The sequence below is a fragment of the Callorhinus ursinus genome, unplaced genomic scaffold, assembly GCF_003265705.2.
Source record: "Callorhinus ursinus isolate GAN/ISIS: 27379988/994484 unplaced genomic scaffold, GSC_fseal_2.0 scaffold24, whole genome shotgun sequence".
In the NCBI taxonomy this organism is placed as follows: domain Eukaryota; kingdom Metazoa; phylum Chordata; class Mammalia; order Carnivora; family Otariidae; genus Callorhinus; species Callorhinus ursinus.
Window position 1 is genome coordinate 13,915,634 of NW_027397086.1, and position 25,436 is coordinate 13,941,069.

At 46.2% G+C, this 25,436-nt stretch overlaps 1 protein-coding gene across 5 annotated transcripts in view; it reads left to right on the forward strand.

Annotated features, from left to right (window-relative positions):
- ASTN2 (astrotactin 2) overlaps positions 1–25,436 on the forward strand; it is an 899,232-nt gene that overhangs the window by 507,562 nt on the left and 366,234 nt on the right. The window lies entirely within an intron of this gene.

Genomic DNA, 25,436 nt, shown 5'->3' on the forward strand with positions numbered 1-25,436 from the left:
AGTAGGATATAGTATCCTTCCTCATCTCTCATTACAGTCTTTGATTTAAAATCTAATTTGTCTGATATAAGGATTGCCACCCCAGCTTTCTTTTGGTGTCCATTAGCATGGTAAATGGTTTTCCACCCCCTCACTTTCAATGTGGGGGTGTCTTTGGGTCTAAAATGAGTCTCTTGCAGACAGCATATCGATGGGTCTTGTTTTTTAATCCAATCTGATAGCCTGTGTCTTTTGACTGGGGCACTGAGCCCATTTACATTCAGGGTAACTATTGAAAGGTATGAATTTAGTGCCATTGTATTGCCTGTAGGGTGACTGTTACTGTATGTTGTCTGTGTTCCTTTCTGATCTATGCTGCTTTTAGGCTCTCTCTTTGCTTAGAGGACCCCTTTCAATATTTCTCGGAGGGCTGGTTTCGTGTTTGCAAATTCCTTTAGTTTTTGTTTGTTCTGGAAGCTTTTTATCTCTCCTTCTATTTTCAATGACAGCCTACCTGGATATAGTATTCTTGGCTGCATATTTTTCTCATTTAGTGCTCTGAAGATATCATGCCAGTCCTTTCTGTCCTGCCAGGTCTCTGTGGATAGGTCTGTTGCCAATCTAATATTTCTATCATTGTAGGTTACATATCTCTTCTCCCGAGCTGCTTTCCGGATTTTCTCTTTGTCTCTGAGACTCGTAAGTTTTACTATTAGATGTCGGCGTGTTGAGCTATTATTATTGATTTTGAGAGGGGTTCTCTGTGCCTCCTGGATTTTGATTCCTGTTTCCTTCCTTACATTAGGGAAGTTCTCTGCTATAATTTGCTCCAATATACCTTCTGCCCCTCTCTCTCTTTCTTCTTCTTCTGGGATCCCAATTATTCTAATGTTGTTTCATCTTATCGTATCGCTTATCTCTCGAATTCTGCCCTCGTGATCCTGTAGTTGTTTCTCCCTCTTTTTCTCAGCCTCTTTATTTTCCATCATTTGGTCTTCTGTATCACTGATTCTCTCTTCTGCCTCATTTATCCTAGCAGTTATTGCTCCCATTTTTTATTGCACCTCATCAATAGCCTTTTTGATTTCGACTTGGTTAGATTTTAGTTCTTTTATTTCTCCAGAAAGGGTTTCTCTAATAACTTCCATGCTTTTTTCAAGCCCAGCTAGTATCTTTAAAGTCATGATTCTGAACTCTAGGTCCGACATCGTACTAATGTCCGTATTGAGTAGGTCCCTGCCTGACGGTACTACCTCTTGTTCTTTTTGCTGAGGTGATTTTTTTCGTCTTGTCATTTTGTCCAGAGGAGAATAGATGAATGAGAGAACAAAATGCTCACAGGTTAACAACGTCCCCAGCAAATATACTGTATACAAATCAGAAAAGACCTGAAACCAGGGGAAAAGAAAGGGAAAGAAAGAAAAAAGAAAGAGAAAAAAAAAGATAAAAACAAAAACAGAACAATACAAAAAAAGCAGAATATGATCAAATATGATCAGGCTAGTGCATCGATCAGTGCCACACACTAGATTTTGGGCGTATTTTGGTCTGTTAGAAAAAAGTGCCTCCTAAAATTTTAAAGGAAGAAAGACATATATGTACAAAATAAGAGTTCATACAATGAAGGGATGGAAGATGACTGTAAAGATGAAAATTATAAAAGATTTTATAAAAGGAATTGATAAGATAAGTTGTTTGAAAAAAGAAAGAAGATTTAAAAAAAAAAGAAAAAAGGGAAAGAATGTGATCAGGCAGGAGACTAGAACAAAGCCATACACTAGAGATTTAGGGTATATTTTGATCTGTTAGAAGAAACTGTACTTCAGAATTTTAAAGAGAGAACAACTTATATATATATGCCAAAAATAAGGGTAACTACTATGAAGGGATAAAATATGACTCTAAAAATGAAAAATAAAAAAGTTTTTTTTTTAAAAAGGGATTGATAAGATGTTGGTTGAAAAAGGGAAAACAAAAAATTAAGAAAAACAGTTAAAAAATTAACTTTGATGAACTAATGAATCATGGTAAAAAAAAAAAAGCCATGAATTCTATGTGCAGTATTCCCCTAGTGCTGGAGTTCTCCCGTTCTCCTTGATCGGTAAACTTGGTCTTGGCTTGCTGGCTGTTCGTGCTGATCTTCTGGGGGAGGGGCCTGTTGCCGTGGTTTCCAAATGTCTTTGCTGGAGGCTGAATTGCCCCGCCCTTGTTGGTCCAGGCTAAGCAAGCTGCTCGGGTTTGCTCTCAGGAGGTTTTGTTCCCTGCAAGCTCTCGGTACAGCTTTGTAGGACCAGGGCGAAAATGATGGCCTCCCAATCTCCACCCGGAGGAGCTGAGAACTCAGGGCCCCGCTCCTCAGTGCGCCCCCAGTGAAAAGCAGTCAATCACTCCCGTCTCCCCGGTCTCCGGCCGCACTCCGTGCTCACCCGGCCTGTGACCGAGCATTTCTATCTCTGGCACCCGACCCTGTGTGGAGTCTCCAAACCCAGCAGATCCCTGCAGTGCGTTCCCGCACGGCTCCTCCTGGGGGAGAAAGGGGAGTCTCCCCAGCTCTGCCACTTGTTGGGTCCCTGCTGGAGGAGCAGTGGCCCGACTGGGCCGCGGATCACAGTTTATGGCAACCCTAAGCTGAGAGCCCGCGCCTCAGCTCCGTCTCTGCAGCCAGCTTCCCCGCTCCGATACCTGGGAGTTCTGCTGCACTCAGGCACCCCCGGTCTCTCTGTGACCCCGAGGGTCCTGAGACCACACTCTCCCTGGAGGATTCCACCCCCCGCTTAGCCACTGGAGCGAGCGACGTCCCTCAGCGGAGCCGACTTCTAAAAGTTCCGATTTTGTGCTCCGCGGCTCTATCACTTGCCAGAAGCGGCCGACGGAGGTCCCCTCCCCCGTCATCTATCCTCCTGAATATCGCCTTGGATTCACTTCTCCGCACGTCCTACCTTCCAGTAAGTGGTCGCTTCTCTGTTCAGAGAGTTGTTGGTACTCTCCTCTTCGCTCTCCTGTTGAGTTCGTAGGTGTTCAGAATGGTTTGATCCCTATTCAGCTGAATTCCCGAGACCAGAGGAAATTTAGGTCTCCTACTCCTCTGCCATCTTGCTCCGCCCTCGTACTTTCACTTTTTAAAATTTATTTTTATTTTTTATTCTTTTGAGAGAGGGAGATAGAGCTGGGTTTGGGAGGGGCAGAGGGAAAGGGAGAATCTCAAGCAGGCTCCACGCCCAGACAGAGCCAGACGTGGGACTTGATCTCAAGACCCTGAGATCAGGACCTGAGCCCAAATGAAGAGTAAGACATTTAACCAGCCATACCCCCAGGCACCCCCAGAGCCTGTCCTTTTAAAATATATATATGTACATATTTTATTAGGAAAATGTCAAACATAAACAAAAGAAGAAAGAATCGTGCAGCGGATTCCCCACGTGCCCATCACCCAGCTGTAATAAGTTCATCTCCTGGCCCAGAGCCCAGCTGTCAATCAAATGACACCATCGGGCTCTTCACAGCCCATCTTCAAACCCCAGCTCCTTCACTGGCACACTGGGTGACATTGTGCCTGTCCCTCCCTGTGCTTCCCTATGCTTTTCTCCTCATCTATAACATGGGGGTAAGTGACACAGGGGCTACTTCATGGATTTGCGGTAATAGAGCACACAAGAAGTGACTCACTCACTGTTGGACACGTAGGAAACAGCGTTATTGGATCAGTGTTGGTCTTCCCCACTCTCGTGGAAGCTACAAAAGGGACCCAGCATCTGAATGCCACTGAACAATAGGTATTCAGTAAATGTCTGAGTAAATGAAAGCAAAATATCTTGTGTCTTGGCCCAAAAGCTCCACCGCATGTGGCTCATTGTCTTTCAACAGAGAAATTTTCCTGCCCAAGTTAATAGTTAGAACTATTCAAAACCTTTTCAAAATATAAACAGTCTTTAAGAGAAATTGTATATTAATGCAAATGTCAAGGTACCTCTGGCTACTGTTAGCAAAATAAACTCAACAGTGAATACATTAGATACATCAACACCAGGCATTTGGGTTCTAAGAATTTTGCTTTGATGACTTGGAGCTTGAAGAATTATTTCTAGATGGACTGGAAGTGCTTTGTTTATGTGGTTAAAAAACAAAATTCAACTGAGTAAATTTGAAGATCTAATTGGCTTTATTTAATGATTCATGAATAGGTCAGCATCCCATCTAGCAAATACAAAGGAGCTCCAAAGAGCTATAGAAAAGGAAAGGTTTTTAAAGGCTGAGGGGGTGGTGGGTCAAGGAACTCATAAATGGGATTGAAAAAAAAAAAGATTATATTCGGCAAGATAACCTTTCTCTCAGTGACAAAAATATCTTTTAGGCAGATTACTTCACTGGTGCTGACCAGAAAATTCTAGAATGACTGGTTAAGATGACATTCCTGGGGGAGACTGAAACTACCATTAGCTTAGGTTTTAGTTTTGGTTTGGTGGCTTGGGCTTAGCACAGGTGACTCCATTTTGGGCCTGTTGTGTCTTTTTTGAACAGTGTGAAAACTAGCAGAAAGCTCTACTACCCTCTACCTTTGCTAACCTTGAGGCCACTGGCACCAAATGGAATCTTAGGCCGGGCATAGGAGCAAACTCACTAATAAGATTAATGATAAATTGTCTTTCTGTAAGCTGCTGCCTCAAGCAGAGCTGGGTCCCCATCACAATTCCGGGACTCGTCAGCCTACTTCCTTTGCTGGAGCTGTTGTTTTCTTGTCTGTAAAAGGGGGATGGCTATCACAAGACTCATTTTGACAGTTAATGAGTTAATATGATGAGTGTCCTTCCCCTTTACAGAGCTTTAATCTGTTCACTTCTGTCACTTCGTGTTTTCCTCATCGACGGTGCCACTCACAACGTAGCCCCTTTTTTCAGGCAAGAAAATGGAAGCCCAGAGAAGTCAAGTGACTTACTCAGAATCACACAGCTTTTCCAAGAGACTTAATTTCAAGTTCCACCTGCCAACAAACCATTTCACAGCTAAATGCTGGGTTATCATTGATTTAAAGGTGGGGAGGAAGGGCCAGTGAATGAAATCCTCTTTGGTTCTATGTGAAGAATTGAGATGCCAGGGAAAGTGGGTTCTCTTGATTATATCATGCAAAAACTGAAAGATTTCCTTTAACTACCATGTTGAGCTATTGCTAGCAATTTGAAATGTTTATGTGAGTCCCAGGCAGCCTATCATCTGGGTGGCAGGTGCAGTTAGAAACATGGAATAAGAAGGGAGTTTATTTCTAAAGGGCCTGATGAATCCCCAAAATGAACTTGTCAGTCAACCCAAGAAATGTAACTCTGAAGGAACAGGAAATTAATGATTGTCCCCCTTGGCATAGACAGGCACTCCACTACCAGGGGTATGATTTGCTAGCTGTCAGCACATTTCTCTCTCCTTCAGCCTAGTTGGTGGTTATTTCTGTCAATAGAAACTGAGTTCAATACCTCAGAAATGTGGATCGATATACCCACAGCACTTGTTGGCTGAAATGAGCTTCTGCATGACCTGGAAAAGGAGAAAACTGGATTCCTTTTCTTCTCCTCCTACCTCTTTCCCTTCCTCTCTTTCTGCTTTCTTTTCTGTCTTCTGCAAATGTTTATTACACCAGCTATGTGTCAGACCCTGTGCCCATCACTGAGGATACACAGATAAATGAGAGGAATGAATGTCGTGAGCAAACGGTGTCTGCACGTGCTCTGGGATGCACCTCCGTAGAGATGGACACAGGATCCAGGAAGGTGGACAGGCAGGTAAACAGCAGTTCAGCCTAAGTAGTACGGTGGATGGTGGGCTTCTGGCTTCATGGAGACGGTAATAAGTGAGCTGGACTCTGGAATGGGAATAGGAGTCTGCCAGAGACTGATTGGACAGGAAGGTTACAGACACGTACTCAGAGATACAGGGATGAGAAATGGCATGTCCTTGCTCCTTCCTGCATTATTGCTTTCTCCTTTTTTTTTTTCTTTTGCTGCTTCCTTTTTTCTGAGAATGATCTTCTGATAGATTTTTAATACTGTCATTTATGGAGCAAGAGAGAGAAAAATATGAATGCTATGTTATTCATATGGTATAATATAATAGTTCATATCAAGTGATAATAACATTGAGTATCTACACTGTGCCAATAAAGCCATCAGAAGATTCGTGAGGACAAGAAGTAGTGGCTGTCTCTATGTACACTGGTATACCCAGAAGCCTACACAGAGTAGGCGTGTATTGAATATATTTATTTTAGAATGAGTGCCAGACACTTCGCATATGTTACCTCTGATCTCATGATACATCCATCACAGATGAATAAGACGACAGATACTATTTCCCGCACAGAGTGGTCAGATATAGACTATTACCTGCACAGAGTGGTTATCCTTTTTAACCTGTAAGTCAGATTAGTGCACTCTGCTTAAAACCCTCCAATGCCTTGACATTTTACCTGTGATAACACCCAGAGTCCTTCCCGTCGCCTTCAGGATGCTCCATGATCCATCCCCTGCTGCTTCTTGAAGGGCCAACCCCACCCCTGCCTCTGGACCTTTGCATCTGCTGTTCTCTCTGCTTGCAACATGATGTCCCCAGCCTCCTTCTCTCCAGCACTTCCTTCCTGCTTCTGCTGAAGTTCCACTCCTCAGGCCTCGGGTAGCCCTTTCCCCACCCACTGTCCCCAAACCAACACAGCCTCTCTCCCCCCAGGAGTCTCTCTCTCTCAGTCTTGCCTTCTTTTCCTTCACTTATCCCTCTGGCTTTATACTATGTAGGTATAGTTTGTTCATGGCTGTCTCCCCTGAAACATAGCAGGCTCTCAATAAATCCTTCATTGAATTTGTCATTAAATTTATTTTTATATATTTCCACATTCAATCTATTCAGTGATCCTATGAAATAGGCATTGATGTCCACATATTCAGAAAAGGGACTTAGAACATAATTAACCATAACAATGACAGCAACAATCTATTGAGCACTTGCTTAGGCCAGGTGCTGTGTTAATCACTCTGCATTCATTATCCCATTTTATGATCTTAATGACCTTACCAAGCTTCCCTGACCACCTTCCTAAACGGGCACAGGACCCCCCTCAGCCCACCCCACCACGGCCAAGCCCCCTTCCACCTCAATAACGGTTTTGCATGTTAGCTCTTTAACTCTTGATTCCTCCTTCATTTGTTAGACCTTTGTGTCCCCCTACTAGACTATAAACGCTGGGAGAGAGGGACTCTTTTTTTTTCTTTTTTTTTAATACACCACCTCCTTTACTACACCTGGAACAATGCCTAGCATGCGGTAGATGCTCAGTAAATATTTTTGACATTGCTGAAATGTGGGATTCTTTCCCACATGGGAGAAGGAGCCCAGCTTAGAGAAATCAGTCTTAACTCCCTGTGTATGCACAGTGTGCACCTGAGTTCTTCACGGACCCCTTAAGGAGCCCGTGAACCCTGTCTTTACCGGCTCCCCTCTGCCCCTCTCCTTCTTTCCCAAGCCCCCGGCAGGCCCAATAGTGGCCTTGTCTGGAACAAGAAGGGCAGAGCAAGTCTGTGGGCAGATAATTGCATCTTCCCGGTGCCGTGGATCTCTCTGACAGTGTGTCTGTGGCCAGGATCAAGGTCTTTGCTGCCTGTGGTCGTCCACTCCAATCCTTAAGAGCTGGAGATAAGGGGATTAGTGCAGAAGTGAGGGGTGCACAGCTCCCCCATCTCTGGGTGGCACGCACCCTTCTGATATAAGGAAAGAACCTATTTTCCTGTGTAAGCTTAAGCCAGCAGTAAATGATAGTAGTAGGCACTAGATAGACATTTTTGAATGAATGAATGAATGAATGAATGAACATGCTTTCATATGAATGAGTAAACACCCTGTTGAAAATAGGACAACTGAGGCTCAGAAAAGGCAAGCTGCTAAGATTTCTCACATTAGCAGCAAGTGGGCAACTTGAGCCTACTTCTCTCAGATTCCAGGCTTACTGGCTTTCTTCTGTACCCCAAGGCCTCCCAGGCAGTGCAGGCTCCCAAGCTCAGCCCTAGATTTGTAAGACACAGAGCTTCCAGGTAAAGCCTGCCTGCCTGGCTGCCCAGCTATGAGAGTGAATTTACCCAGGGACTCTATGAACATTGGCCTCAAAGTACATTCTCTGGGGGCGCCTGGGTGGCTCAGTCGTTAAGCGTCTGCCTTCGGCTCAGGTCATGGTCCCGGGGTCCTGGGATCGAGCCCCGCATCGGGCTCCCTGCTTGGGGAAAGCCTGCTTCTCCCTCTCTCACTCTCCTTGCTTGTGTTCCCACTCTCGCTGTCTCTCTCTCTCTCTGTCAAATAAATAAATAAAATCTTAAAAAAAAAAAGTACATTCTCTGCTTTTTCTCCTTTCCTCCTACTTCCTTAGTGCTCTTCCAGGCAGAGGCAGGACCTTGATGGAGGTCTTCCTTCCCTTGTCTGCTGCCTTCTGTTGGTCTCTCTCTTGGAAGCCACAAGACAGGCATCCCTACTGGTCACGACTGCCTGAAACAGTATCCTCTCCCAACACCCTTCAAAAATCCTGAATCTTCTTCTTGGTCTTCTACTGGCAAAACTCAGGATACACTGAATTAAATCTAGACACTCTGCACTAAAATGTCCCTTAACCACTTATAAACACAACTCTCTTTATGTCATTACCCTATTCAGAAACTTCCAGTGTTTATGACAGGAGCCAGCAAACCAAAGTAGACATGCCCCATAGGGGTACCTAGAAGAACTTCCCCAAGGTACAGGAGCATGGATAGTTTATAAGCAATTGATTTCCAACATTTATGGTCCTTGCCCTTCATGCCATTTTGCTTAAGGTTCAGATTCCAGGGGCACCTGGGCGGCTCAGTCATTAAGCGTCTGCCTTCGGCTCAGGTCATGATCCCAGGGTCCTGGGATCGAGCCCCGTGTCAGGCTCCCTGCTCGGTGGGGAGTCTGCTTCTCCCTCTGCCTCTCCATCTCCCTCTGCCTCTCCCTCTCCATCTGCTTGTGTTCCCTCTCTTGCTGGGTCTCCCTCTCTCAAATAAATAAATAAAATCTTAAAAAAAAATAGATTCAGATTCCAGGGGTCAACCTCTAACTGGCCTAATTCTCAGGTTACTTGTTCACCTGAAGGCTGGAGGACTGCAAGGCACCCAGACCGATGCATCTACGAGACCACATCCAGTGTATATATGTCTATGGGGAGAGTGGTGAAAATTTCTACAAAACTAACAGGGGTACTATTACCAGAAGGGACTGTAGATACGGTATGAACACATCTAAGGGCTGTCTATTCCATGGTCTTACCTCCATTGCCACACGTCCAACCCAGTGAAATGCCACCTCCTTCTTGATTTTTTTCTAAATATGTGTGTATTTACGTATATGTCATGTTTTCTTGCACTTTTTTTGAAAAAAAAACAAAAACAGAACTTACTATTGTAAAATTTTCCATACGATTCTCTGTTCCTAGAAATCCTGATTTTTTTAAATTTTCACATATCATATGAATGAACCATAATGTTTGTAACCATATTGTCACTGTGGAGTATTTAGATCATTCCAACTTTTAGCCATGCTTAAATGGTATGGGTAAGAGCATGTTTGTGGATACATCCTTAAGGGCGTTATTGATTTCTCCTTTAAAAGGTACTACTTTGATCACTAGTTCAGATTGTACGAACACTTTAGGAGTTTTGATATATTTTGCCAAATTGCTTTTCATAAATTTTATACCAGTACAAGTTGAATAGGAAAAATATCTCACTCTACCCTCGTCAGCACTGGGAGTTATCATTTGACAAAAATATTTGACAACTTGGTTGGCAAAAACTAGTACCTTCTTATCAAATAAAAGCAAATTAAGACATATGCAAGCTTCCGGAGAAGAGCTGACATTTAGATTTCATTCGTTCAACGCCATTTTCTTTGAATCCAGTCTTCTGATTTTTTTTTGCTTTTTGCCTTCACACTCAAATACAATGACCTGTTTTCCATCCATAGTCTCCCCCTTCTCCTTTCTCCTCCTCTTCCTCTTTCCCCAGTGTCACCACTGAGTTTTTTGGTAAATAAGATACTTATTTTTGAATAAGCATATACATATGCATAGCTTGCAATACCAACGATCCAAGAAGGTTGAAGTCTTTCTCAATCTGCAGACCCAGCTCTCACCCACTCCCCTAACCCCACGTTGGAAGCATCCTCCTTCCTTTCTGACCTCCCACAGACCTTTCTCCCAGGTCTTTTCTGCTCTTCAAGATCGGTGGCTTTGTTGAGGGCAGAGACCATGACTTGCTCTCGTCTGTATTTCTGACTGCTCCTAACGCAGGGATGGGCATAGCAGGTGCTCACAAAGTATCTTTGCAATGGATGGATAAATGGAATGATGGACAGAGGGATGGATGGATGGATGATTATTTTGTTGCTTCTAAAGAAATTAAGAATCATCTTTTCAGGCTTTGGATACCTAATAGTCTTATCATTATGAATGATCTGTGGGAAATTATCTGCTGATTTTCACCACATAAAAACCCCATTGGTTAAACTGTGCTGCAGAGAATCCTGATACTTCAAAGTAACAATAGTTCTTGTTCAACTAATGAATTAACTGTTTAATTACCATAACTCACTATCCACTACAACATTTTCTTTCTTTTTTCTTTCTTTTTTTTTTTTTGCAAATAGCTGATAGACTGGACACAGCCTTTTCCTGCCTGGAATTTCCATTGCATAGATTAAAGGAACGTTTGGGTAGGTAGCTAGAAGTGCCTTGTGTGCTACATAAGATGGAGTCTCTTGCAAAATTGTGTTTTCTTCAAATCTGCCACCACTATACAAGGACAGCAGTCACCCCAGGTCCTGGCTGAGAGGTGCAGCTAACAGGGAACTCACACTGGCTGGGTTCTTACTCCATGCCAGGCCACATTGGGCTGCTTTTGGTGGTTTATGTCATTTCGTGACCATATCTGTCCTGAGAGGTAGGTGCTATAGTATCCATTTGGCAAACGAGGAAACCAAGATCAAGAGAGACCGTGTAACTCAAGGTCATGCAGTGAGGTTGCAGGCCGAGCTGGGATTCCAACTCCGACTCCTCTTTCTGGGGTCTTGAATGCTTTCCAGTGTTCCAGACTGTTCTCTTTTAACATTTCTTTCTTTCCTTTGTTCTAACACCACTTAGATTTTGTCTCCTTCCTACATTTGTGTTGTAGAATAGATTGCCCTACGTCACAGAACAGGATTTCATTCTCCAGCATTCCTGTCCCTTTGCTGGCACATGGTCCCCTCCATTCCCCACACATACTACCCTGGATGCATACGTTTTATCCTACAGCCACTTTCAAAACCTCTCAAATCCTCTCTCCTCCAAGCAGCACCCCTCCACCAACTACCACAGAACATGGACACTGCTCAAAAGATCAGAGGGTCTGATTTTAAGCAAACCATTTTACCTCTCAGGGACTCAGTTTGTTTACCTGTAAAATGGAAACAAGACCAGGGATAACTGTGACAGCCCAGTAAAGTGCCTCACCTTGAAAATGCTTCCCCCACTGTTCTAGCTCTGGGTTTGTTTGGCCAAGAAGCATTTTGGAATTACAAAGTGCTGTCCAGTTCTGGGAGTCCCTGCTACCCTACATTTCCCTCAGGGCTTCAGTCCACTCCCTTCCTGCAACTTGGCTGAATTTCTCCTTGCGCCCCTGCCCACCACATGGAAGCTGGCCATGTCCAGGAGCTGGGAGAGCACAGGGCTGTGGCCACCTATGGGGTCAGAAGGTAATCAAGGCACAAGGAGTGGTATAAGGAAGCCACCTCAAAGGACACTTGTAGAGAGAGAATTTCTCGGCTAGAGACCGCTCTGTAACTTTGAAGTCTGGGGAACACCATGACCTTGTCAGTGGCTTGGGATTCCAAGGTCTCTCTTTTTTTTTTTTTTTTTTAAGAGAGAGAGTGAATGCACAAGCCAGGGGAGGGGCAGAGGGAAAGGGGGAGGATTTTAAGCATGCAACACGCTCAGCATGGAGCCTGACGTGGGGCTTGATCTAATGAGCCTGACTCAGCTCAATCTCATGACCCTGAGATCATGATCTGAGCTGAAATCAAGAGTCAGACGCTCAACCAAGTGAGCAATTCAGGCGCCTGCCAAGGGCATTTTTTTATTTTAATGATTAGCAGCTGGATTAAGGTGCAATTGATACACCAAAAAAAACTGCACATATTCAACATATATAGTTGGATGCGTTTGGACATGTGCATATACCTGTGAAACTGTTACCACCATCAAGGTACTGAACATATCCATCATTTCCAAAAGTTTCCTCCTGCCTCTTCCTTTTTTGTTGTTGTTTTTGTTAGTCTGTTGGCTTGTTTGTGGTAAGAACATTGAACACGAGATTTACTCTCTTAAGAAAATTTTAAATTGCATGGCACCATGTTGTCATCCCCAGGTGCTGCGTGACATGGCAGACTTCTAGAACTCTTACGCCTGCTGAACGACAGCTCCCATTCCAAGGGGCCTAGTCGGCAGAGAGGGCCACATTGATCTGCGTTTTTATCTCTTCATCTTCCTAAACTGTGACCCTGTAATTCCCACAAGGAGAGCTGTTAAGGGTTGCAGAGCCTTGGGCTCTTAGAAGCTCAAATTCTTTCAAAGACCAATTTCCCAGGAAATCAGACTAGTGTATTTGTTCTTTGAGGAATTCCTCAGTGAGTTCTCTTGTCTGTTTACGCTTCCATCCGTTCATTTAAATATTCAACAAATATGCGCCACCTCCTTATTAAATGTTGCTGTACTGGGCCCTGGGGTGGGGGGGGGGCAGAGACTCCTGCCTTTAGAAACACACAGTGTGATGGGAAGATAAAATGGGCCGCTGCTCCTTCCTTCCTTCCTCTCTCCTGAAGCCCTCCTTTCTTTCCTTCTCTGCTCAAACATCCCCTGTACCCGTTTCCAGGCCAAGCTCTGTGTTGTCCATGGGGTTGTTCCCAGAGGAGGCAGGCTGTATACACACTTTGTTCATGAAACGGGTTGAAATTGGTGGTGGGCTGGCACGGAAGGTAAAAATGCCTCCAGCTTTGAAGTCGGACAGAGCTAGGTGTAGACTTGATCGTGACCTCAAGCAGGTCTCTTCCCTTCCCTTGGCCTCTCTGGCAGGGGTGCCGTGAGTATTGCAGGAGACAGGGCGGGTGGAGAGCTCACTCTTTGGCTACCACGCTATTATTAGTACTAAGAAAGCATACTTAGCATTCAGTGCGGCCAGAGAACACGACTAATTTGGCTTGGCTACATGAAGGAGAGAAGTCTTCAAAGCCAATGAGGATTTGTCAGCAGAGTGAGTCTAACATGCCCCAAGCTAAGGAAGAGCTCGTGAAGTTGGAAAACTAGCTTAGGAAGAGCTCGTGAAGCTGGAAAACGAAGTTGTTGCCTGTCCCTGTCCTCCAAATGCTTTTTAGAAACTTCTCCCCTGTCTCAGCAATGGCCAGCATGCCGATGCCCTAGGGCTTTCTATAGGTACTAGCCAGTGCCCTGGGAGGGAGGCAGGTGCTGGCTCCCTCCCACCTGTGCTGGCCCTGGGACCCTCTTGCCAGCACGTGGCAGAGGCAGCCTGGCTGGGACAGAAGCCAGAAGCAGAGGCCCCCGGCAGGGTGGGGGTGCAGAGGGCAGGAGAGAAGCCCCCAGGGCCCACGTAGGATGGCTGCGGGCTGACAGCTGTCTGGAGACCAGACTCCCTGTGTTCACCAGCACCCAGGCGTCCCCTGCAGGCTAGTGGCCTGAACAGCCAGGGCTGGAGGAGGAGAAGATGGAGCAGGTAAGGCAAGGAAAGGGGGGGCGAGGCCTGCCTTTGCGGGGAAAGCAGTGCTTCTCCCACCACCAAAGTCCTATTCCTCAAGCTTCCTGGTTCCTGATTCTGACTTCGAGTGGGTTTCCTGAAAGCACAGTCTTCTACAAGTGGCACTCAGTACCACTCTCAGGGGAGAGCATGGATTCGGAGATTGGTTGGATTCCTGCTGGGGCTCTACTCTTTCGGAACTATGGGATCATATATGACTTTACCACTTTGAGCCTCAACTTCCTCATCTCTAAAATGAGGTAATAAGATCTGCCTTCTGGGCTCACCCCTCGCTTTAATAATGGGCTCTCTGCTTATTTTTCCCAATAATCCTCTCTCCCCACTCCCTAACACATTTCAGTTACTCTTGTTTTGTGCCATCCTCTGACACCTGTCCTGCCTTTCTTCTCCTCCTTTCTTTTTCCTTCCCTCTTCCTCCCCTTCCTATTCCTCATCACTGTCTCCATCTTCCTAGAAGAGCCAATGTATTGCTGCCTCCTCCAGGAAGCCTTCCTTTAGCGGGCCAGGAAGAATTCATTGGGGATCTCGTGTATTTTTATGCATCTCTACTGTAAGTGTTCCCTCTGCTTCATGTTGTAAACCCTGCTGTCCCTTGCCCCAGCCTATGCACTTCTTGAGGCAGGGCTTTGTCTGGGCACCTCTGGGTGCTGGGTGTCTAGCAGATGGCCTGGTACTCAGTAGTGCTAAAGAATGCAGAAATGCATCCCCGCCGTGGTACATGGGGCAGCTCTAAGTGTAGGTGACTGCAATAAACTTGTCTCACCCCAGGAGGAACAGATGAGCGACAGAGAGGGGCTCCCATTTGCATCTTTGTACAGGTGCACTGCCTTGTTTATTTCACCCAGTCCTGCAGCCATCCTGCAGGAAACACAGCAATGATGCATTTACAGATGAGGAAACAGAAGCTCAGGGAAGGGGTCTCTCATGCCAGGAAACACCCTTTAGAGCTTTGTAAAATGTTTGTCTGAAGTCAAAGTCTGTTCTCCCTTCAGCACACCGCCCATGCCCCTATAAGAAGGAATGGTGTTGGTATGATCATAGCTGGGTTTTAATGTCCTGCCTCCTTTTCTCTAGACCCAAGCTTTTGGTTCTGCTCACACACCAGCAGATATTCAGGGAGAAAATTTCTCTATCAAAGTGCTGGTCTATGCAGAGGCTCTCAACCTGGGGTCCAAGCTGGAGGTCCGTGGAATTACATGGAAAAATAATACATTTTTACTTTCACCAACTGCTCATTGAAATTTAGCATTTTCTCCTATTGTAGACATGGGTGTGTTAACAGCACCTATGACTTCGTCACTAAAAGAAATCACATGCAGTTTTCTATCATCTTTCCTTTGTTGCAGGTCTTCAAATCTAGTTTCTGCTCATCACTGCTTCCAATTTATGGTCATTGTTACATCTGTTACTAGATCTTTTTATTAATGTGTCAACAAAGAAGCATATATAGGATTATATTGCAGCTGGCTTTTTAAAAACTGTTTCTGATATGTGATTTCTTTTGTAATGTTTTCTGCATTTAAAAATGTTATTCTGGGGCGCCTGGGTGGCTCAGTTGGTTAAGCAACTGCCTTCGGCTCAGGTCATGATCCTGGAGTCCCGGGATCGAGTCCCACATCGGGCTCCCTGCTCAGCGGGGAGTCTGCTTCTCCCTCTGACCCTCTTCCCTCTCGTGCTCTCTATCTCTCATTCTCTCTCTCTCAAATAAATAAATAAAATCTTAAAAAAAATAAAAAATAAAAATGTTATTCTAAGATGTGGCCCATATGCTTCTGCAGGCTGACTAAGGGGTCCTAGGCACTGAGTTAGGAGCCCCCTGTTCTCTGGTTCGAGTAGCTTTCAGGATTGAGGAGAAGCCTGCTATTGTTAGTAACAACACAACAATAAAAATGAGTACCTGGGTGGATTAGTTGACAGCAGTTTGCATTCATTCATTCTTTCATGTACTCATTCATCTTTCTGATAACAATCTGGAAGCCTGTCCAGCATTCCAGGTGCTGGACTGCAGTGAGGGCACCAGAGCCCTGCCTTCATGGAGCCTTTTTTTTTTTTCTAAACTGTTTAAGATTTTTTTTAATTTTATTTTATTATGTTATGTTAATCACCATACATTACATCATTAGTTTTTGATGTAGTGTTCCATGATTCATTGCGTATAACACCCAGTGCTCCATTCAATACGTGCCCTCTTTAATACTTATCACCAGGCTAACCCATCCCCCCACCCGCCTCCCCTCCAGAACCCTTTTATCATCTCATGATCCTCATGGTTACCTAATAAGAGTTAGGCGCTGTTGCCCATGATCCATGCTTGAGGAAGCTGAGCCTCAGAGAGGCGAAATGAGATGTGACGGTTTTCTCAGCTGAGAAGGGGCAGGGCCTGGTTTGAGCCCGTGGCTTCTTCGTGGTAACACAGGGTAACACTTTCTGATTTCCCTGCTGATTGTATCAGCCCCTTGATTTCAGTAGGTGCCCAATAATGGCAATGACAGATACAGTGGAAACAATGGGTATTCTCTCTCCCCACTACCCCATTCTTGTATTTGTACCCTATCTTTCCTGCAAAGCCACATAGTGTTATTAGAAATCTGAGCTGGACGGACCCTTCGAGATCACCCAATTGTTGTATCGATGTGAACCTGAAAGGTTCAGAGAGGATGGGAAGTCACCTGGGGACACCCAGCAGAGCGAGGCAGAGCCGGAGCCGCGTCCTGTGTCTGGAGTCTGCAGCCTGTACTCTTCCTGCCGGGTGACACCACCCCATTTACGCTCTACTGGCGAGCTCCCCTGGCTCCAGGCAGCCCCCTCTGCTACCCCAGGTCCCTGGGGCCTTCCACCCTCCCTGGGGAGCAGGCCCACTCCTGGCTGGGCTTCCAGAGCAGCTGCTCCTGAGAACCCCCTGCCCTCCCACCCCTGGGGCCCATCTTAACGAGCTTCTCTCTGAGATGAGAGCTGTAAGGAGCTCTCAATGACTCCATGTGGGTATTTCATAAATAAGTAATCCTCAATCCTCAGCATTTGTCACTGAACATTTTTTTAAATTAACATAATATGTATTATTTGTTTCAGGGGTACAGGTCTGTGATTCATCAGTCTTACACAATTCACAGCGCTCACCATAGCACATACCCTCCCCAATGTCTATCACCCAGCCACCCCATCCCTCCCACCCCCCACCACTCCAGCAACCCTCAGTTTGTTTCCTGAGATTAAGAACTTTTTAAATCATGGTTTCTTTTGAATGTGATGATGGGATTCACGAGGGGCAGGAGAAAGGGGGATAGGCTGAGGAGGAGAATTTCTATGACGGAGCAGTCAGAACGAGGTGATAACTTTTTGCCAAGGAATGATGGCCGCAGAGATCGGATGGACTCCGTGGTCATTGGGCATGTGGGGTTGGGGGTCACACCTTATCCCGACACTCCTGGGGAGAGCCCTGGAGTGACAGAACTTCACCAGGCCACTGGCTCGTTTAGCTTCCGGGCCTGATGCTCTTGGGGGAGATCAGCATCCCCCCAGCCCATGTCCCAACTCCCATTCTCCACTCCCTAGATTAGACTGGCCCCTCTGACAATAGGCTCTCTTACCACCCTGTCTTTTTTCAGCATCTATTATAGTTTGTAATTACAGATGTAGACATGGACAGAGGCACAGATTTCGAAGTAGGCGTAGACATGGGGACTTGCTGGGTGACTCTGTGCCATCAAGTGAGCTGTGTGTTCCAAGAGAACAAAGCCTTTGCTCTCTTTGTCCCTCCCTGTGTCCCGAACCTCCAGCCCCCACGGCGAGTGCCAGGGAAGTATTCCTGATAAGAACAGATGCACTTTAGCCCCTTATTGAGACCCCCTGTTTGGGCCTGGTGCAGAGGAGTGGCCTTGATAGCTTTCATCTCCCAGAGTCCTGACCACAACCCTGTGAGCTGAATGTTGTTGTCCCCGTTTCCCAGAGTGGCAGTGAACACTCAGTCATTTTCTCTTTGTCCCCAAGACCACGCAGCTGATGCCCCCTTGGTCCCTCCCCTTCCTTCACCACCTGTGCTTATTCACCGAACAGCTGCTCACACCCAGCACATGGGGGGAAGTGAGTGAGGAAGAATCACAGCACGCCGGAAGCTTGCAAGCTACTCAAAGGCACAGATACTCACAGGAAGCTCGGAGACCACTCTGCACAGCGATATATATTCTTGACCTAAATTAGCGCGAACCATAATTGCTAGAGGAAGGGGAATGAGAAGTGTCAGCTGGAACACCAGCCCCAGAATCTCCAGCTGGGAAAGGATGGGAAGAGGGAAAACAGGACAGTGTTGGCTCAGAGGCGGACTCCCCAGGGCAGGACCCCAGCTCCGCCACGCTGACATCCTGTGTGACCCGGGGGCCAGCCCCCACCACCGCAAGTGCGGGTTCCTGCACGCAAGGGTGTGCATTTCTTTTTTAATCCACAGAAGGCGCCATAGGAATAGCACCGTCCCACAGGGCGATGGCAAGAAATAACCAGAGAAGCCATGTTACATCAAAGCTTGCCTGTCTTCAGTTCTCAATAGATATTATCCATTGTTTTTCCCCATCACAATGATACTGGACAGCCCTCCCCGGAAGCTGGACTTTCCTCCACAACCAGCCGCGAAAATGGCCATCCCTCCTCCGTTTGCATTCCTGCAGTGTCGGGTAGCAGCAGGACCTTGCTCAATGGCTCTGATGTTAGAAAAGCCCAAATCTGCCTCCCTGTGGCCTACAGCAGCTCACCCCTGCCCAGAAGCCTTTTATAGGTGACTCATCTTTATAAAACAGTGGCCGTGTACCCCGGCCCCCGTCCTGAGACTGCACCTACATTATCTTCAGTTGGTCTCAAAACAGCCTTTCATCCTCACAATGGTGCCTCAGTTTCTTCTTCTGTAAAATGGGGATAATCACAGCATTTACATCGCTTTTTTTTTTTTTCTAATGAGAGTGAAGTAGGTGGACACAAGCAATGCTTGATACATTTCAGGGCATGTGATGAATGCCCAAGAAGCATTCACTATTGTTGTTTTTCTTGCCATCATGATTTATAGGAAATACCAATCTATGTTACTAGTGGGAATAAAAGTAGGATCTGCTTTTAGAAATCTCTGGAGGCTACCTTATATCTCCCAGGGTGAAGTCCAGAATTGCCAAGGCCTGGCACACAAAACCTTGCCTGGCCTGTCTGCTGCCTCATGCTTTGCCACACCCCACCCCTCCCAGCATTCATGATTCCTTGCACTGCTTAAGTTCCCTGAACCTGGGCCTGTCCTCCCCCACCTCTCTGGGACTTAACATATTCTGTTTCCTCTGCCTGCAATACTCTTATCCCATACCACTCTCCTTCATTTGGCCAATTCCTGCTCATCCTTTATGTCTCAGGTTCAATACTGTCCCCTCCAGAAAGCCTTGTCTGACCCCCCACTTCCGGGGTCTGGCTGAGGGGGACCTCTTTATGATCCCGTGGACCCAGTTATATTGCGAGGGAAACTTCTGTGGGTTTTTTTCTACCTCCCTAGCTCATGCTATGTCACACCTATGCCTATGTGCCCCAGGAACCAGCTCGGGGCCCAGCAAGAAATTAGACATCAATGAAAAATTTGAATGACTAAACAGACCTTCCCTTCTCCATTATTGAGCTCCTTACATTCTCAAGCCATGGTTCTTGCAACTTTGAGGGACACTGAGATGGTACTAATCACTACAGCCATTGGGCACTTTCTTACATACATTGTCTACATTATTTCTCAGGCTAACTCTGTCAGCTAGGTGTTCCTAGACCCATTTTTCAGATGAGGAAGTGGAGGCTCAGAGTATTAGGGACTTGTCCAGCGTCTCATACTGAGTGAAGCCAGGAGACAAAGCTGCTGCATACCCACTGGTCTACACTGCTGCTCATGCCGCTAGGGTGGAGGTACCTGTCCGAGGTTCCTCCCTCCCCGGGAGCTCGGGAGACCAGGCAGCCCATTGTTACCAGAGAATGATTAGTCCTCATCCGTGGGGCCGTGTCAGTGTCTGGGCCCTGAGTCATTTGTTCATACCTCTCTGTGAGTGACACAGACAGCCCCTGGAGTTTATTAAGAGCAGGCCACATCAGCATCTATCCCCAGCTGCCCTGCCTCATACTCACCCTGTGTGGGGCTCTGCTGAGTCAGCCAAATGGGACCCAGGTGAGGCATTTGGGCTGGAGCAATCGGGTAGTGTGGGGATGGCAGCCTCACTCAGCCTGCTGGGGTCTGGTTGACTCCGTTTTGAAACCAGGATTATCAGAAAGAAAGAATTCAGATGCCAGAGCTGGAGAGGTGCTTGGCAACACCGTGGACAGCACCTGGACATGGCAGGTGCAAGAACAGAGGCGTGGAGAGGCCAAAGGAGAGCCGGAGTCATGACCAGCTCGGTACCTGGCTTGCAGTGGGTGCCCAAAGGTGTCTTGAATGAATGGATGATGAATAGATTTGCATTGGGCTTCTGTGCATTGTGTCATTGTGTTCTCACAATGATCCTACATGGTTGGGAGCTAGAAACATACTGTTTCCACTTTACAGGGATGAGAAGACTGAGGTGCAGATGAAACTTCACGTAGGAGCAAGAACGTGGTCTGTAAAGTCGGGTGTACCTGGATTCAGATCCTAACTCCCAACACTGACCTGTGGGTGTTCCCATTAAAACAAACAAACAAACAAACACCAAGAAATAGCAATCCAGCCTGCTGTGTCTTTTTGTACATACAGTCTTATTGAAACATACCATCCTAACTCATTGCACTTTGCATATTGTCAGTCTGTGGCTGCTTAAGCATTACCAAAGCAGATTTGAGTAGTTGGGTCAGAGTCTGTATGATTTCCAAAGCCTAAGATATTTGCTATAGACTCCTATGAAGAGAAGCTTGCTGACCCCTGTTCTCCCTGGGATGTGTTACGTACTTGATTAAAGTTGGTCTTTTCTCCTCTCAAGTGCAGAAGTGGCTTTATCAGGGTCCTCTTTCTAAGACTTTATAGGCCTTGCAAATTCCACAATGTAACAAGCAGGGTCTGGAACTGGAAGGGCTGGTGTGGGATTAGGAGCACTGAAGTAAGAGCCAAGGACCAGAGTGTTCTAGTCCCGGCTCTCTCCTACTGCAGGATCTTGAGGACTTTCCTCTGAGCCATGGATAAGTGGGTTGAATCATGTGCCCCCAAAATTCATGTCCACCCAGATCCTCAGAATGTGACCTTTGGAAATAGAGTGTTTGCCAATGTAATCGAGATAAGATCATAATGGATTAGGGTGATGCTAAATCCATTGGATGGTTTCGTTGTAAGAAGAGGAAAAGACTCAGATGCGGGGAGGAGGCCATGTGTAGCTGGAGGCAGAGTTAGAGTGATTTGACTATAAGCCAAGGGATGCCAAGGCTGCCAGGAGCCATGGGAAGCTATGCAGAGGCAAGCAAGGATTCTCCTCTAGAAGCCTACAGAGGAAGCAGAGCTCTGCTGACACCTTGAGTTTGGACTTCCAACCTTCAGAACTGGGAGAAAGTAAGTTTCTCTTGTTCTAAAGCATCTGGTTCCAGGTCCTTATTATGGCCGCGCTGGGAAATGAGTGCACCATGGTTCCCCTTCTTATTCCAGCATGGATCGAGGCTATTATGGCATATACACAGGCCAGGAGACAGTGCTGGGAGGAATGCAGAGGTTGTCCAGGTTCTGTCCTTCCAGTTCTTCCTCCACGAAGACACAGAGAGATTGGATGCAGATTGCTACCGGCTCTCCTGTTGCAAGAGCTCTGTCTTGCCCTGGGGTACCGGGCAAGTTGGCCTAGCTCACCCATGGCACAGAGAAAGCTCAGGACCTGAAATCAGGCCGACTTGGATGCACACCCTGGCCTCTCCACCTCATGGACCAGGGCGAGTAACAGAACTCCCCTCCCCACAAGACCCAGTCTCTCCAGCTGCAGGGTAGGGGTAAAAAGATGTACTTCCTAGGCCAATGGTGAAGGTCAAAGGACAGGGCCTGGGGAAGGAGCCTGGCAGTGTCCATGCACAGCAGGTGCTCAGAAAGGTAGAGATGCTGAAGATGTTGGTGTTAATGGTGATTTCTGGCAAAGCTGTGAGTCACCCAGTTCTCTCTGTCACCCCAGCCTACCTCCACCTGCAGTGCTAGTGCCCTGCTCCTTTGCCCCCAGCTATTGGGGCAGCTTTAAGCTCCAACAGATCCCGAATCTTAAACTCAGCAGCTGGCGTGAGGGATTAAGTCTGGAGTTAAGAAAATGTCAGGGTTTGCCTTGAGCTACTTCTCTTGCTTGCGCCAGATGATTCTTCATTTCTCCAGCCTGACACAATCACTGCTAGACTCAGTAAAGCCCCAGTGTCGGGTCTTTGTGTTTGAAATAATGTTCCCCTCATGTAACTGATGTTTATGCAGAATCAGTCCTTTTAAAAGCTAACAGCCTCCTTATTTGTATAGCCTGAGCTGTCTCCGGTTCCACTGGAAGGTGACATTTTTGGCTTGTTTTTCTCTTTTCTTCCTTTGGTTTTCTTTGTCATTCTCTGACTGCTGTGTCCTTGTGTGTGTTCTCTTCCACTCACTCACTGGTCTTTTTCTTCACTTTCATTCTCTGTCTTTCTGAGGCTGTTTCCTTCCCCATCCCCTTCCCCCCTGCCGCCTCCTCCTTCCTTCCCCTCTCCCCGTGCTCCATACAGGACACCCTTGTTCTGTTTACCTTGATGTTTTCTCCTTTTAAATCTCTGTGTTTCTTACTCCTGTTTCTCCCTAATGTAGCTCTTCATTTCTGTCTCTCTTTTCACGTACTTTCTCTGCCTCCATAGGCCTCTCTTTTAATCTCTCTCTATATGACACTCCTCTGGATGTGTCTCTCTGTCTCTATATTTTTCTGTCTGGCTGGCTGTCTATCCGTCCATCTACCCACCCACCCATCCATCCGTCCGTTTCTGTCCTTTCTAGCAATTTCTCTACGTGTTTATCTCTTTACGTGGTCTCACACGTTCTCAGCTTGCCCCTCCCTCTGTCTTTATCTCCTCATTTTAATTCTCACTTCTTCTTCTCCCTCTAAGGATATTAATATTTTAATAGCCTTAAGGTCTTCTCAGAATTCTCAACTCTGTCCATGATTCAAAAGTGGCAAGTCCCCCAAGAGCCTCAGTTCAGGAACTGTTAGTTCTCTTCCCCCACCCACCTGTCACCCTGACGTCATCCTGTGTCAAGTTGGGAAGTGAGGGCTAGTCCAGCAGCTCTCCTGTCATCTTCTCTGTTGTCCTTATACTACAGACCTGAGCGTGAAGGACTTGGGACGGGAACCTAGAGTTGGGGGTGAGCAGGGGCGTATCCCTCTTGCTGAGACCAATGACAGGTGGAGGCTGCATCCATGCCTTCTGGTGTTTTGTTTCTTCTGGAAAACATTTACTTATCACAAGTTTTTACCAGGCCTTGTGCTGGGGGCTAGAGAGGGATGAGTAACTCTTGAGGCATTTGCTCAAAAAGCTCATGGTCTTTCTGGGAAACCATAGAGCTGATGATTAAGATCAGTGAGATAATAGATTTAAACAATGTGTTCAGAGGGAAAAGAAGTTAATTCTGGTTGGTTGGGGGATGTAGACAGGGTTTCACAAAGGAACTCATAGCAAGCTCTGTGGAGGTAAGGCCTTTGTCCTATGTCACTTCTGCATCCCCAGTACTTAGAATAGTGCCTCCTATGGAGTAAGCGCTTAATAAGCACATGCAATATATGAATGAATGGATGGATGGATGAATTTGAATAGTTTTTTTTTGTTTTTTGAGGTTTTTTTTTTAAAGATTTTATTTATTTATTCATGAGAGACAGGAAGAGAGAGAGAGACTGGCAGAGGCAGAGGGAGAAGCAGGCTACCTGCTGAGCAGGGAGCCGGATGCGGGACTCAATCCCAGGACTCGGGGATCATGACCTGAGCCTAAAGCAGATGCTTAACTATCTGAGCCACCCAGGCGCCCTGAATTTGAATAGTTTTGAAGGATTCTTGGGATTTTATCAGGGAGAAGAATTAGAGATGAGCATCCCAGACCCAAAAGCATGATTAAGGATTCTGAGAAGTGAAGGTGCATACTATACTCAGATCCCTTTTTCAGGGATGACCTGCCCATCCCCTGGATTGTGGCTCATGGCCCATAGCTGTGTTCCTCACTGGGTATTGCCTTCAGTGAACTGCCTCACCCAAGGATACCACCTTCCGGATGGCAGCCCTTGGCCAGTGACTGGCCAACATGGTGATACAGAGGGCAGGGCCCCTTGTCTCTAATCAGGACATCCTTAAAGGGCCACCCAGCTCTAGAGCTCCCCTAAAGACAAACTGAAGCTTCAGATCTATTTGCATTAACCACATTGCATGTCGGCCTCTCCCTTGTCCAGTCCTGCCTTGCTTACTTCCTACAAGTGTAGAAGAGGGATCCTTGACAATTCTGCTGTGTGCGACTCTATTTCAGAGTCTGTTCTCAGAGAACCTGACCTAAGATTGTGTGTTCAGGGAATGAGAAGAGACCTGTGGCTAGCCAGTAGAGAATATGAGGACGGGGTAAATGGAGCTGGATGGGCAGGCAGGGACCGAATTATGAAGGACCTTGAATGCCAAGGAAACTAACTTAGATTTTCTTCTGTAAGTAATGGAGAGCTATTATTGATGAGTGAGGTATGAATTAGAACTGGAATGTACAAGGTTCACTGGCAGTCAGTATGAAAGATAGTACAGAGAGAGATCATACTGGAGATAGAAAATAAGCTAGGACACCCAAACGTAGAACTCCATGCCTCCAGAGGGAAACAGTGGGAGAAGGGTGAAGGATGGTCCAGAGGTATCACCAATAGTACTCCCTGGCCTCTTCTTGCAACAAGTATCTGCCTTCTTTCACAATTCTGGATCCCATGAGTCCTATATCATGGGATAATGTGTACCTCTACTCGGTGTCTTGTGGTGTCCCTCTTAATAGCTCCTGCAACTGTGGGCATCACAGATACTCCAGTGCTAGGATATCCTTATCTGGGGCCCTTTTGCCAGAAAGCAGCATCCAAAAACTCCTGTCTGTATATCCCATCTAATGAAACTTTGGCAGATGCATGGATTATGGTTCCTAGTCCAGTCTCATCTCTTGGGAACCTCATCGGGGAGGAAGGATGCATTTGCCTAGAATCCCATGACCTTTCCAGCAGCTCTTGCTGTCAGTCTGGACGGGGTCACATTTATGCAATAGTAAGAAAAATAAAGCTCTAAGGTTCTAGAGTCAGACAGTCCTGTGTTTGTGTCTTAGTTTTGCTGTTTATAGGCTTTGTAATTTGGGGAAAATCCCATACCTTTAATAGTTTCAGTGTATATCCAAAGTAGGAATAATAAGAATGTGCTCATTTTGCAGAGTTGCTATGGGGAGGTCTGGAATCTGTAGAAACATATAGAATATGAGTTAAGAGTTGTATAGCAGGAAGAGCTTTCCTTTTTGGAGTCAGATGGAGCTTGGCACAAACTTCAGTTCTGCCACATTACAAGCTGGGTGGACTTCAGCAAGACACTTCACCTTTCTGAGCCACAGTTCACTTATTGGTAAAATGAAAATCTCAAGCCTACCTTCCCAAATTATGAGGATTAATGAAATAAAGAGTGCCA